Source organism: Nannospalax galili, unplaced genomic scaffold (genome assembly GCF_000622305.1).
Source record: "Nannospalax galili isolate Female #2095 unplaced genomic scaffold, S.galili_v1.0 scaffold7, whole genome shotgun sequence".
In the NCBI taxonomy this organism is placed as follows: Eukaryota; Metazoa; Chordata; class Mammalia; order Rodentia; family Spalacidae; genus Nannospalax; species Nannospalax galili.
The window spans coordinates 13011595-13027111 of record NW_008359081.1 but is presented as its reverse complement, the minus strand read 5'-3'; positions in this window follow the sequence as shown (position 1 = coordinate 13027111).

The following is a 15517-nucleotide window of genomic DNA, read 5'->3' as shown; positions in this document are numbered from 1 at the left end:
TTGGTGTTTGGTGTTTCATTGAATCCCTAAATTTTCAGTAGGATGGTCATTTTCACAATATTATTTCTTCCAATCTATGAGCATGGGAGGTCTTTCCATTTTCTGGTGTCCTCCTAAATTTGTTTCTTTAAAGATTTAAAATTTTCATTGCAGAGTTCTTTAATGTCTTTGGTTAGGTTTATTCTGAGGTATATTATCTTTTGATAGCTATTGTGAAAGGGAGTGTTTCCATATACTTTTTCTTTGATTTATTATCTTTTGTATACAGAAAGGCTACTGAGTTTGTAGATTAATTTTATAACCTGCCACTTTACTGAAAATGGTAATCATTTCTAGGACTTTACTCTGGGAATTTTTGGAGTCTTTTAGATAAAATATATTGTCTGTAAGAAGATATGATTTGACCTCCCCTTTTCTAATTATTACTCCTTTAATTTCCTTTAGTTTCCTTTAGTTTCAAGCATTAAATTAAAAAGGAATGGAGATAGTGTAGAGCCTTGTATGGTTCCTGACTATAATAGGAATGCTTTCCTTTTTTCTCTATTTAAAATGATTTTGGTTGCAGGTTTGCTGAATATAATTGTAATTATGTTGAGGCATGTTTCCTCCTGTCCAGTTCCCTCTTGGACTTTGAACATAAACACAGGTTGAAATTTCTCAAAGTCCTTCTCTGCATCTATTGAGATAAGCATGTGGTTCTTTTCTTTGAGTTCATTTACATATGCTTATTGACTTACCTATGTTGAACCATTCCTGCATCCCTGGAATAAAGTCAACTTGATCACGGAGAATGATCTTTTTGATTTGTGACTGAGTGCAGTTTGAAAGTATTGTCTTGAGAACTTTTGCCTCTATGATCATTAAGTATATGGGTCTATTATTTTTCTTTTTTTAGTTGTTGTATCCTTACCTGGTTTTGGTATTAGAGTGATACTGGATTCATAGATGGAATTTTGAAGTTCTTCCTCTGTTTCTATCTTTTTGAATAAATTAAGTAGTATTGCATATACAGCTTCTTTAATTGTCTGGTAAAATTCTGCTGTAAATCCATCTGTTCCTAGGCTTTTTTAGTCAGAAAGTTTTGTGTTACTGTTTTAATTACTTCATGTGTTATGGTCCTGAATAAACTTTTGACCTCTTCTTGGTTTAGTTTCAGTTTTTCCCAAGATTTTAGATACCATCCATTTCTTGTAGGTTTCCAAATTTAATACTGTATAGGTTTTTGAAGTATTCCATTATAATGTTCTGGATCTTTTTGGTGTCTGTTGAGATGTTTCCCCTTCCGACTCTGATTCTGGTGATTTGGAGGTGTTCTTTCTTTTGGTTAAGTGGGCTAAGCATCTGTCAATCTTGTTTATCTTTTCAAAGAACCAGCTCTTGGATTCAATTATTCTTTATATTGTTTTCCTTTCTCTATTTCATTAATTTCTGCTCACATTTTTGTTGTTTTTTCTTGTGTACTTGGCTTGGGATTCATCTGTTTTTGCTTTTCAACTATATTGAGTTGCAATGTTAATTCATTTATTTGTATTTTTTCTGATTTTTAATGTGGGCACTTAGAGCTATAAACTTCCCGCTAAGGACTGCTTTCAAAGTGTCCCAGAGGTTATTTTGTGTTTATTGTCCTTTTGATTTAGTTCCTGGAAAACTTTTATTTCTTTCTTAATTTCTCCTGTGACCCATTCATCACTCAGGAGTGTGTTGTTTAATCTCCATGTGTTCATGTATTTACTAGAGTTTCTTCGAGTGTGGATTTTAAACTTTATTGCATTGTGGGCTGATATATTTTTGTATTTGTTGAGACTTGTTTTTTTGCACCAATGTGTGGTCTATTTTGGAGAAAGTACCATGGGGCGCTGAATAGAAAGTATATTCTTTGGTGCTTTTGTGGAATACTAGGTGGATATCTGTTAGATGTATTTGATGTATGGTGTTACCTAATGCAGATGTCCCTTTATTTATTCTCTGTCCTGTTGAATGGTTTTATCTAGACAATGGGTTATTGAAGTCCCCTACTATAAATGAGTTGGTTTGATTGTGGGTCCTAAAGTCCTATAGTACTGTTCTTAAGAAGTGGCGTGCACTGGAATTTAGTGCATATATGTTCATGATAGTAATATCTTCTTGTTCAACTGTCCTTTGATCAGAATGAATTAACTGTCTTTATCTTTTCTGATTAGTTTTAGTTTGAATCCTATTTTATCAGATATTAAAATTGCAACCCCTGCGTTTTTCTTAGTACCCTTTACTTGGAATTTTTTTTTCCAGCCCTTTACTTTAAAGCAGTGTCTGTCCTTACAAGTGACATGAGTTTCTTGCAGAATAGAAAAAGTTGGGTTTTGTTTCTTAATCCATTCAACTATCCTGTGTATTTTGACGGGGGAGTTCAGTCTATTGATATTTAATATAATTCATGAAAGATGTGTGTTGATTCCTGTTATTTAAGTCTCTGTTTGCATTCTTGGTCTAACTGTGCATTTCCACAGGTATACCTTTATTTAGTTTTTTTCTGCTACGCTTTGTGTATTTGCTACCCCTTGTTCCTGTCTTCATCTCTTTGTATTGCTTCAAGAATTTTCTGAGGGGCTGGTTTTGTGGACCTCAATTCTGTCAGCCTATTTATGTCATGGAAGATTTTTCTTTTTTGACTCGGTAAAGTATTCTGGGTTAGCATCTGTGTTCATATACAACTGGGAATACTTTGATCCAGGCTCTTCTGTTTCCGTAATTTTCAGTGAAAAGTCAGTTGCAATTTTGATGGGTTTTCCTTCATATGTGAGTAGTTTTTCTTTTGCAACTTTCAGTATTCTTTCTTTGTTTTGTACATTTAGTGTTTTAACTATAATATGCTACAGAGAGTTTCTTTTCTGATCCTTTTTATTTGGTGTTCTATATGCTTCTTGTATAGGTATGGGCATGATGTTCTTTAATTTGAGCTACAATACTGTTGAACATCTGGTCCATACCATTATCCTGAGATTCTTCTCCTTCCTCTATGCCTGTAATGCATATATTTGGTCTTTTTATGGTATCCACATATCCTGCACGTTCATGTGTTTTCTTAAATTTTTCATAATCTTTGCTTGCGTAGTCTAATTCATCAACTTTATCTTCCAATCGTGATATTTTTTTTCCTTATCATTCACTCTATTGTGAGGTTTTCTCAAGTCATTTTTAATTAGCTTATTGCGTGTTTCACTTCCTTCTTCATTTCAGCCTGACTATTCTTTAATATTTCTAACTCCTTTTTAAATATACTCAGAAGTTTATGCCTAGCCTCCTTCAATTATTTGATTTTTTGTGTGTTCTTTATATTCATTGAATTCTCTTATCATATTAAAAATTGTGCTTTTGTATTCCATGTCCTATTTTACTTCTGAGAGAATATCACTGTACTCCACTAGAGGACTATTGATTCTTCAAGGGGACATATTATTTGGGTTTTTCATGTTATTTTTTCACTGTGACTGTGACTAATGGATTTCTTTTGTAGTTACTGATTCTTGTATGAGACTCAAGCCTAACTTTGTTGAGTTTCCATCTGTTTCTATTTATACACATTTTTTGCCTTTGTTGTTTACTTGTTGGTTTTGAAAAGCTAGTTGTTCCTGGTTTCAGGTTCTCTCTTTTGATTTTATATTGGAGGGGCCAGATGGCTTTAACCATGCTGCCCAGGAGTTCCCACCAAATCCTAATTCGTGTGAGGATCACATGTTCTCAGGCCTCCTCTTAAGGTCTGGATCCCTCTACACTGTAGGCACAGTTCAATTTGGGAGGCTTCCTAAGTAGAGGTAGGTTTCAGGACTCTCAGTCAGTCAGGGAATGAGGCTTGACCCAGTAATGCAGAGCAAGCAGGGAATGATCTCAGAAATACCACTCAGGTTTGGGGTGGGGACATCCAAGGATGAAGGCTGGTCTCAGGTACACAAATTAAGTTGGGGGCCTGGTAAAGCTGTGAGGATTCTAGGGAACTAGACTGAAGAATTGGGTTGGTCTGAGTCAAAAGACCAGGAAACAGTTGGAAATCTGAGCCAAGTGGGTAGCCCAGAGGTCTGGGGTGCAAAGGGCAGAAATAGGCCAGTGCCCATGCTAGAAGGAGAAACAGGACTTGGGAACTGGGAAGTCGAATCAGGTCGTTGGTTCTGAGGCACAGTAGGCAGTGTCAGACTTACCAGGGAAGAATGGTGGGCTCATCTATCCCAGGCAGGTTGGTGGTGGGACAGCTAAGTATGAAGGCTGGTCTCAGGTGTGCAAAGGCAAGGTGGGGTAGGGGACAGGTTTTGAGGGCTCCATGGTCTATACAGGGAAGAATACTGGCCTCAGAAATCCCAGGCCATTCAGGGGTGGGACATCCAGTGATGAAGGCTGGTCTCAAGTGAGAAAAAGTGATGTTGGTGGGGGCAGGCTTTGAAGGCTCCAGGGGACTAGACTTAAGAATTTGGTTGGTCTGGGTGCAAAGGATCATGAATCTGTGGAGAGTCTGGGCCAAGAGGGTAATCCAGAGGTCCCTGGTGCCAAGAGTAGAGGTGAGCAAGTGCTCACACAGGGAAGGACACTGGCCTCAGGTTAAATATATGCAGTTGTAATTTGTCAAATATTTCTCATTAGCAGTACAGTACTTCATGAAGGGTAGGAGATAAACAGGAACCTGGAGACATGAGCTGAGCAGAGCCCAAAGAACGAGGGTTCCTGGCTTACTTCAATTACTCAATTTTTATGATTTGACCAATATTTCTAATGGGAATAGAATGTAACTTCCCATTATGTTAAATCTATATGTTATCAGTGGAAAACACAGTAAAATTTTCATGATGAGACCAGTAATGACAAAGGAATTCAACATAAACTCCAAATACTTTAAATCTATATGGTTTCAATCAACGTTTGAACTGAAAATAAAAATTATTTTAAATATTCAAATCCTTAGTACCCTATATCTGATGTATATAAAACAAAGATCCAGATACTTTCTTATAAAAAGTTAGGTGTTTGGTGTTCTTTTTTGTTTTTTTTTTTACCCCCTCTGGTAAATGGTAAAGGAAATAATTTGTGTTATGTGCCTGTTAGTAATTTTCTAATTATCAGGATAAAGTTTTGGAACAATGAAAATAATCTCTTGTATTTGTGAAAAAATATAGTAGTGTCTTGCTTTCATTGGCTTTAGGAGACACGTCTCTGTAGTACAGCTGGCCCAGAACTCACAATGTATATGAGACTGGCCTTCATCTTACAGAGATCCACCTGCCTCTGACTTCAGAGTGCTGGGATTAACGGCATGTATCACCACACCTGGCTGAGCAACACCATATAGAAAACGTAAGATGTAAAGACATCACAGGGTTACCTCTTCTAATATTTTGGGTGTCATTTCCTCCAAATATTAATGTATTTGAGTTTTATTCCCCAGGTAACAGGATGTATATTTTACAGAATTTTTGTGATAAACTCACAATGTAATTTGATGGTGTTTAGATCCTCTCCCCTATCATGACCTCTTCTTATTATCCCTCAGTTTAATGTGCTCATTATCTATCTATCTATCGTCTATCATCTATCTATCTATCTATCTATCTATCTATCTATCTATCTATCTATCTAATCTATCTATCTATCTATCTATCTATCATCTATCTTTCTGATTATATATATGTGTCCTATAGGGTGTAATTTGTGTCTGTGAATGTCTTTCAGTGTGAGTTCATCCACTGGAGCCTGCTTAACCTTTCAAGAGTCCCATGATTGAAAGAGAATCTTTCTGTGACTCACTCACAGCAGCCAGTGGTTGCTATGGGAACCTTAGGTGTGACTGCAACTTCTTCTTCATTTCCTCATGTCTATACTGGACTTTTTTTTCCTGGTTTTATCTTGCATGGGACTTGTGAATGCTGTCCCAATTTCTGTGAGTTCACATGAGTTACTGAGCAGCTGTGTGGAGAACTCTACTACTTTGTAGTTATCCACCATCTCTGGTTCTTACAATTTTTCTGCCACCATCTTCCACAATGATCCTTGAGGGGGCGGAAGTTTATAGGTGCCCTATTCGTGAATAATTGCTTTGCAGCCTTTTGCTGTCCACATGTTGGTCAGTTGTTGGTTTCAATTCTAACCACCATCTGTTGTATACGGAAACTCCTCTGGTGAAAGTTGAGAGATGCATTAATCTATGAATACAATGATAATTCACTAAGAGTTCAATGTGATTTCAAAGCTACCATCCAGCTATGAGAAAGAACATACGATGTTTGTCAATTTTCATTTCAACCTCAGTTTTCCTCAATAATTATATATTTCATGAATTCATTTTTCAAATTCTTAACTGCCTTTTTTGTTTCATACATCTGGATTTTTTTTTATTTTCTTGAGCTTCAATCAGAAGTTTACCCCTAACCTCTTTGAATTCTTTGAAATTTTTTCTTGTGTGCTGTTTAAAATTGCCTGCTTCTTTATGACTGGTCTTTTAAATTCTGTGTCTTACAGTTTCTCTAGGAAGTTGTCATTGTAAAACATTTCTATAGTGGTAGCAGTGTATTATTTCGGCTTTTCATATTATGTGTAGTTTTTCATTGTGGCTTGTGTATGTGGATTTCTTTTGCTCTTTGTGGTTCTGGTATGAAACTCAAGTCTGCCTTTGTTAACCTGAAATTTGATTTGTTTGTATTGTTGAGGTAGTTTTGTTGTTTTCTGGTACAGTATGAATAGGTTTTTTTTGTTGTTGTTGTTGTTGTTGTTTGGGTTTTTTTTTTGGCTTTTTTTTTTTTGTTTTTTTTTTGTTTTTTTTTTTTTGTTTGTGTATCAGGTTCTCTCTTTTGAATTTATTTTGGAGGAACCAGATGGATCCTATATTCAGGAGCTCTCCAGAAGCTTGAAGTAGCTCCAGCTAGTGAGATGCTCTCTGACAGCCTCAGCTGAGAGGTGCCAAGGCCCGACAGAAGGAATGAGGACAAAATTGGTCAGGGTCCCCGCTAGTCAGCAGGAAAGGCCTGACCCCTAGAGGAGTGTGAGTGACTAGATATTGTCCTAAAGCAGGTTACAGGAAAAGTGGCATTTGGACAGCTCACCAGTGTAAATCCAGTGCTCTCAAATGAGCCACTTCAGAATATGGCCAAATACCAAGGAGAAGGGATGGGACCAGAATGAGCTGGTCCCTACTATCTAGCAGAGAATTCTTGAGCCTCAGAGCAGTAGTAGGCACTAGACATGGTCCCAAAGTGCAGGAATTAGTCTACTGAGATTCGGGAAACTCAGTCCAGAGATGCAGGCACTCTCAAGGGACCCTCTATGGGAATTCTTTTTTTTTGTCTTAAAATAGTAGGACTTAATGTGCCATTTACTTCATGCTTTTTGAGTTCACTTTGTGTTTCTTTAAGAATTCTTTGAGAATCATTTTATGAAGACAATTTTATTTCTGCTCATGCTTTTATGGTTTTAGATCACTGCTAATTGGCTTTGTGGCTTTAGGGTCGGAGGCAAAAGAGTACATAATGTTAGTGTATTGTAGATGAAATGTTTACTTTATAGGAGTAGACAAAGAGAACATACATTCGCAGTTAAAACTTCAGACAAATATAGATCCTTTTCAACCAGACCAACCCAGTTCGTCCCTGCGGCCCACAGGAACCCTCTGGGTCTGGTCTCGCACTCATCTCTCTTTACTTTCCTGGGCTGCACAGCCTCAAGTGTCCTGGTCCCAGCACCTTCCCTGGATAAGTCCAGCATGCCCAAGCACCTTGAATCCCCCAGGCTATTTCACCCTCCCAACTCCTCCACCACATCTCTCCTCCTATCCTGGGTATGGGCCCATTTCTTGTCTTGGTACCTCAGACACCAGGGCTAGCCTTTCAGCCCAGAACCACCACTGCTTCCTGATCCTTTGCATCAGGACCAAACCAAACCCGCCTTGCAGCCCCCAGGAACACTCTGGAACTCGTGCGGCACTCACCTCCCTTTACTTCCCTGGGTGACACAGCCATCTGCTTCCTGAGACCAGCATCTAGCCTGGGCCCTTCTCCCAGGGCAAGCCCAGGTACCAAATTCCTGAGGGCACCACCTTTCCTAGAGGAAGCCAGACCTTAAGAGAAAGCCTGAGAGCAGCCAGCCATACCTCTCTTGGGCCTCTGTGGGAACTCCTGAAGGTGAAAGCAATTAGGACACTCCAATATAAAATCAAAAGAGAGAACCTGAGGACTAGATGAACTAACTTTTCATGCCCAACAAGAAACCACAAATGCACAAAATGTTTACTAAAAGAAGCAGATCTTTCCTCAATAAAGAAAGGCTTGAATCTCACTCAAGAATCAGAAAATATGAAGGAAATTCACATGTCAAAGTCACAAAGAACTAATAATAACAAGAAAAACCAAAATAATATATCTCCACCAAGTATGAATAGACCTCTATAGGAGTACAATGAGAGTTCCCAAGAGATAATACAGGGCATGAAACTCATAAGAACAATTATAAACATCATAAAAGAATTCAGTGAATTTAAAGAACCCCCCCCCACAAAACGAAATCAAAGAACTGAAGGGAGTTAGGTATAAACTTCTGAATGAATTCAGAAAAGAGTTAGAAATGTTGAATAGTACTCAGGCTGAAATGAAGAAGGAAGTTAAACACTCAGTAAGCCAATTAGAAACGACAGGAGAAAGCCTCACCAATAGGATGAATGAAATGGAAAACAGAATATCAAGAGTGGAACATAAAGTGGACAAATTAGACCACTTAAGCAAAAATTGTGAAGAATGTAAGAAATTACAAGAATGGACTATGCAAGAATTATGTGACACCATAAAAAAACAAACTTATGAATCATAGGCATACAGGAAGGAAAACAATCTCAAGATAATGGTATGGAACAGACCTTCAACAGGATTGCAGAAGAAAATTTCCCAAAATTAAAAAAGACATTCCCATACAAATACAAGAAGCATATAGAACACCAAATAGACAGGACCAGAATAAAAATAAAAACTCTCCATATCACATCATAGTAAAAACACTAGGCATTCAAAACAAAGAGACAATACTGAAAGCTGCAAAAGAAAAACAACAAGTCACATATAAAAGAAAACCCATCATGATCACAGGTGACTTTTCAATGAAAACTGTGAAAGCCAGAAGAGCCTGGAGGAAAGTATTCCCAGATCTAAATGATCACAGATGCCAATCCAGATTACTTTACCCAGCCAAAAAAGTCTATTATAGTTGAAGGGGAAAGAAAAATCTTCCATGACATAAATAGGCTGAAAGAATTCATGTCCACAAAACCAGGCCTTCAGAGAGTTCTTGAAGCAATATGAAGAACTGAAGAAAGTAACGACTATACACAAGGGGTGATGGAAAAAAATCCAATGAAGTTATAACTGTGGAAATGCACAGCTTTATCAAGAATGTGAAGAGAAATAAAAATGACAGGATTCAATACACATCTTTCTTTCATAAATTTAATTATCAATGGACTGAACTCCCCAGTGAAAAGATACAGAATAGTTCAATGGATAAAATAACAAAACCCGTCTCTTTTTTTTTTTCCTGCCAGGAACTCATCTTACTTTCAAGGGCAAGAACTACCTTACAGTGAAACGATGGAAAAACAAATATACCAAGAAATTGTTACTAAGAAAAAAGCAAGTGTTGCCATTCTAATATCTGATAAAATAAACTTTAAACTAAAACTAATCAGAAGAGACAAAGACAGCCACTTCATTCTGATCAAAGGAAAAATAAAACAAGAAGATATTAAAATCATGAACATATATTCACCAAATTGTGGCACACCCAACTTAATAAAAACAGTACTACAGGATTATAAGACCAAGATTAATACCAAATCATTAATAGTAGGGGACTTCAATACCCCATTGTTGCCATTAGATAGGTCAAAAGGGCCGAGAATTAAGAGAGATATCTGAAATAAACAGTATCATATATCAAATGGACCTAAAAGACATCTATTGAATATTCCACCAAAGTACCAAAGAATTTACTTTATATTCAGTGCCCCATGGAACCTTCACCAAAATCAACTATGTACTGGGGAACAGAAAAAAAAACCTCAAAAATACAAAAAGATTGAGATAATTCCATGCATTCTATCAGACCACAATGAAATAAAGCTTAAAATCAACACTGGAAGAAACCCAGTAACCACATGAACACATGGAGATTAAACAACACACTCCTGAATGACGAATGGATGAAAGGAGAAATTTAAAGAGAAATAAAATTATTCCAGGAAATAAACGAAAAGGACAATACAACACAACAAAACTTTTGGGACACATTGAAAGCAGTTCTTAGAGGGAAGTTTATAGCACTAAGTGCCTACATTAAAAAATCACAAAGAACACAAATAAATGACTTAACATTGCATCTAATGACACTTTTAAAGCAGCAACAAATGAAACCCAAACCCAGCAGAGAAGAAGAAATAACAAAAATCAGAGCAGAAATTAATGAAAGAGAATACAGAAAACAATACAAAGAATCAAAGAATCAATGAATCCAAGAGAAGATAAACGAAATTGATAGAACGCTAGATAAATTAACCAAAAGAAAGAAAGAGCACCTCTAAATCAACAAAATCAGAGATGAAAGGGGAAGCAACACAAAAGACACCAATGAGATCCAGAAATTACAAGGGAATATGTTAAAACCTACATGCTACTAAATTTGAAAACTTAAAAGAAATGGATGGGTACCTAAAAGAATGTGAACCACCAAAACTAAACCGAGAAGAAATTAACAGTTTAAACAGACACACAACACATAAGGAAATTGAAACAGTAATACAAAATCTCTGACTTAAAAAAGCCCAGGACCAGATGGATTTAGAGCAGAATTTAACCAGACTTTTAAGGAGGATCTACATCCAATACTACTTAACTTATTCAAAAAGATAAAAATGGAGGGTGAACTTCCAAATTCCTTCTATGAAGCCAGCATCACTCTAATACCAAAGCCAGGTAAAGATACAACCTAAAAAGAGAACTATAGACTCATATCCTTAGTGGACAGAGATGCAAAAATTCTCAAAAAAAATACTTGCAAACTGCATACAGACACACATCAAAAAGATCATCCACCATGATCAAGTTGGCTTTATTCCAGAAGCAGTGAATACGTATGTCAATGAATGTCATAAATCATATAAATTGGCTCAAAGACAAGAGCCACATGGTTATCTCAATAGATGCAGAGAAGACCTTTGACAAAATTCAACATGCGTTTATATTCAAAGTCCTAGAGGAAATTGGACTGGAGAGAACATACCTCAACATGATTAAAGCCACATATAACAAACCCACAGCCAACATCATTCTAAATGGAGAAAAATTGGAAGCATTCCCATTAAAATCAGTAACCAGACAAGGCTGTCCACTGTCTCCACTCCTCTTTAACATAGTGCTTGAAATTCTTGCAAGAGCAATAAGACAAGAGAAAGAAATTAAAGGACTAATGATTGGAAAAGAAGAGATCAAATTATCCCTTTTTGCAGACAATATGATATTATATCTGAGAGATGCCAAAAATTCCACCAGAAAACTCCTAGAAATTATTAACACATTCAGGATAGTTGCTGGTTACAAAATTAATCTACAAAATCTGTAGCCTTTCTATATACCGATAACAAGCAATCAGAGAAAGAGTACATGGAAACACTCCTCTTCATAATAGTTGCCAAAAAAAAAATCTCAGAAAAAAACCTGACCAAAGAAATTAGAGACCTCTACAATGTAAAATTTAAATCCTTAAAGAAATATATTGAGGAAGACATCAGAAGATGGAAGAACCAACCATGTTCATGGATTGGAAGAATTAATATTGTGAAAATGACCATCCTACCAAAACCCATTTATAATTTCAATGCAATGCCAAACAATATCCTCATGACATTTTTCACAGAATTGGAAAAAACCATCCTAAGATTCATATTGAAGCACAAAACACCTCAGAAAGCCAAAGAACTCTGAGGACTAAGAGCAATGCTGGAGGGATTACTGTACCAGATATTAAACTGTATTACAGAGCTATAGTCATAAAAACAACATGGTACTGGCACAAAAAATAGACCCATAGATCAATGGAACAAAATTGAAGACACAAATATGGGTACATTCAATTTCAGCCACCTTATATTTGACATAGGGGCCAAGAACATTCACTGGAGGAAAGACAGCATGTTCAGCAAATGGTGCTGGCAAAACTGGATCTCTACTTGTAGAAGAAAGAAACTAAACCCCTATATTTCACCTTGCACAAAAGTCAGCTCCAAATGGATCAAAGACCTCAATGTGAAGCCTGAAACTCTGAAATTGTTACAAGAAAACATTGGCAATAACCACAAGGTATAGGTGTAGGAAAGGATTTTCTAAACCAGATATCAACTGCCCAGGAAACAAGGTCATGAATCAATAAACGGGTTCTCATTAAACTGTAAAGCTTCTGTACATCAAAGAAATCAACCAAGAAAGTGAAGAGAAAATCCACAGAATGAGGGAAAATCTTTACCAGTGACACATCTGACAGAGATTTAAATTCCACAATATATAACGACTCTAAAACAAAGAACCAAGAAAGTAAGTAACTCAATTAAAAGATGGGCTAAGGAACTGAACAGAGAGTTCTCAGAAGAAGAAATAAAGATGGCTAAGAAGCATCTTAAAAAGTGTTCAACAGCACTAGAAATTAGAGAAATGCAAATTAAAACCACTTTAAAATTTCATCTTACCCCAGTTAGATTGGATAAGATCAAGAGAATAAAGGATACCAAATATTGGAGAGGATATGTGGAATAGGGAACACTCATCCACTGCTGGTGGGATTGTAAACTTGTACAACCCCTATGGAAAGCAGTATGAAGAACTCTTAAAAAACTACAAATGAACCTACCATTTGACCCAGTTATACCACTCCTTGGCATATACCCAAAGAACTCATCCTATTGTAGAGACACTTGTACATCCATGTTTGTTGCTGCTCATTTCACAATAGCTAAGAGATGGAAGCAATCTAAAGTCCCTCAACTGACGATTGGATAATGAAAATCTGGTTCATTTATACAATGCAGTTTTACTCAGCATTAAAGAAAGATGAAATGAAAATTTCAGGTAAATGGATGGGACTAAAAACTGTTATACTAAGTGAAGTAACACAGACTCAGAAAAAACAAACAAACATATAAACAAAGAGGTATGTTATCCCTCATATGTGGATCCTAGCACCAAATCTTATAAGTGAGTATGTATTCAGACATAAATACAGGAACCAGGATAATAAAAAGTAACCAGGGAGGTAAAGGAAAGAAAGAATCTGAAAGAGAACAGGAGCTAATGGGTGTTAACCATGGAGATATTGATAAAAATGGGGTTATTTTTCCTCCCTTTACTTCCCAGGCCACATAGCCTCCTGTATCCTGGTCCCAGGACCTTCCCTTGGTAAGTCCTACATGCCCACTACGTCTTGACTCCCTCAGCCTCTTTCACCCCCCCCCTCCCCTCACCACTGAGTCTCTCCTCCTAGGCTGGGTACAGGCCCATTTCTTGTCTTGCCACCCCAGACAACAGGGTCAACCTCTCGACCCAGAGCCACCACTGCTTCCTGATCCTCTGCATCTGGGCAAACCCAGCTCCTCCCTAGCGTCCCCAGGAATCCTCTAGCCTGGTCCTGCCCTCACCTCCCTTTATTACCTGGGCTGCACAGTCTCTGGGAAGCCTGGTCTCCGCACCTTTCCTGGTCCCCAGGAGCCCTCTGGACAAGGTCCTGCCCTCATATCCCTTTGCTTCCTGGGCTGCACAGTCTCCAGTGTCTTGGTACCAGCACCTTCTCCATGTAAGTCCAGTGTGCCCACCACGCCTTGGCTCCCCCAGCCACTTTCACCCTCCAAGCTCCCCTGCCACATCTCTCCTCCTAGCCTGGGTACAGGCCCATTTCTTGACTTGGCACTCCAGAAACCTGGGGTAACCTCTCAAACCAGAGCCACCACTGCATCCTGATCCTTTGCGTCAGGACCATACCATTTCCTCCCTGTGGCTCCCCCAGAACCCTCTGGGCCTGGGCCTGCCCTCACCTCCCTTTACTTCCCTGGGTGGTACAACCTCCAGCTTCCTGAGACCAGCATCTATTCTGGACCTTTCGGCCAGGGCAGCCCTTCCCCCAAATTCCTCAGGGTAGCATCTTTCCTGGAGGGACCCATACCTTAGGAGAAAGCCAGATATCATCTGAGCCTCATCTCACTTGGGCCTCTGTGGGAACTCCTGAAGCCAAAAAAAATTTAGGCGGTTCCAATATAAAATCAAAAGAGAGAATCTGAAGCCTAGACAAACCAGCTTTTCATGCCCAACAAATAAACCACAAAGGCACATTAAGTTTACAAAAAGAAGCAGATCTAAACTTAAAAAGGAAGGCTTGAGTCTCCCACAAGAGTCATAAAATATGAAGGAAATTCACATGCAAAGTCACAAAGAAAAAGTAATAACATGAAAAACCAAAATAATATATCTCCACCAAGTACCAATAATCCTCTAGAGGAGTACAATTAGAAATCCCTAGAGATAACACAGGGCATGGAACTCAGAAGAACAATTATAAACATCGTAAATTTAAGGAACACACAAAGAAATCAAAGAACTTAAGATAGGGATTAACTTCTGAATGAATTCAGAAAAGAGTTAGAAATATTGAAGAATACATAGGCTGAAATGAAGAAGGAAGCGAAACACTCAGTAATCCAATTAGAAACGACAGGAGAAAGCCTCGCCAATAGGATGAATGAAATGGAAAACAGAATATCAAGACTGGAAAATAAAGTGACAAAGTAGACCACTTAAGCAAAGATTTTGAAAAATTTAAAAATACAAAAATGTAATATGGAAGAATTGTGTGACACCTTAAAAAACCAAACTCATGAATCACAGGCCTACAGGAAGGAGAAGAATATCAAGGTAATGGTATGGAACAGATCTTCAACAGGATTACAGAAGAAAATTTCCCAAAATTAAAAAAAGAAATTCCCATAAATATACAAGAAACATATAAAACACCAAATAGACAGGAGCAGAAAAGAAACTCTCCACAGCACATAATAGTAAAAACACTAAACCTTCAGAACAAAGAGACAATACTGAAAGCTGCAAAAGAAAAACAACAAAACACATATGAAGGAAAACCCATCAGGATTACAGCTGACTACTTAGTACAAACAATGAAAGACAGGAGAGACTGGACCAAAATATCCCCAGCTCTAAATGACCACAGATGCCAAGCCAGATTACTTGACCCAGCCAAAATGTCTATCAGAGTTGAAGGGGAAAGAAAAATCTTCCATGACATAAACAGGCTGAAGGAATTCATGTCCACAAAACCAGCCCTTCAGAGAGTTATTGAAGCAATACAAAGAGCTGAAGAAAGTAACGACTATACACAAGGGGTGACGGAAAGAAATTCAATGAAGGTATAACAGTGGAAATGCACAGCTATATGAAGAATGTGAACAGAAATAAAAATGACAGGATTTAAT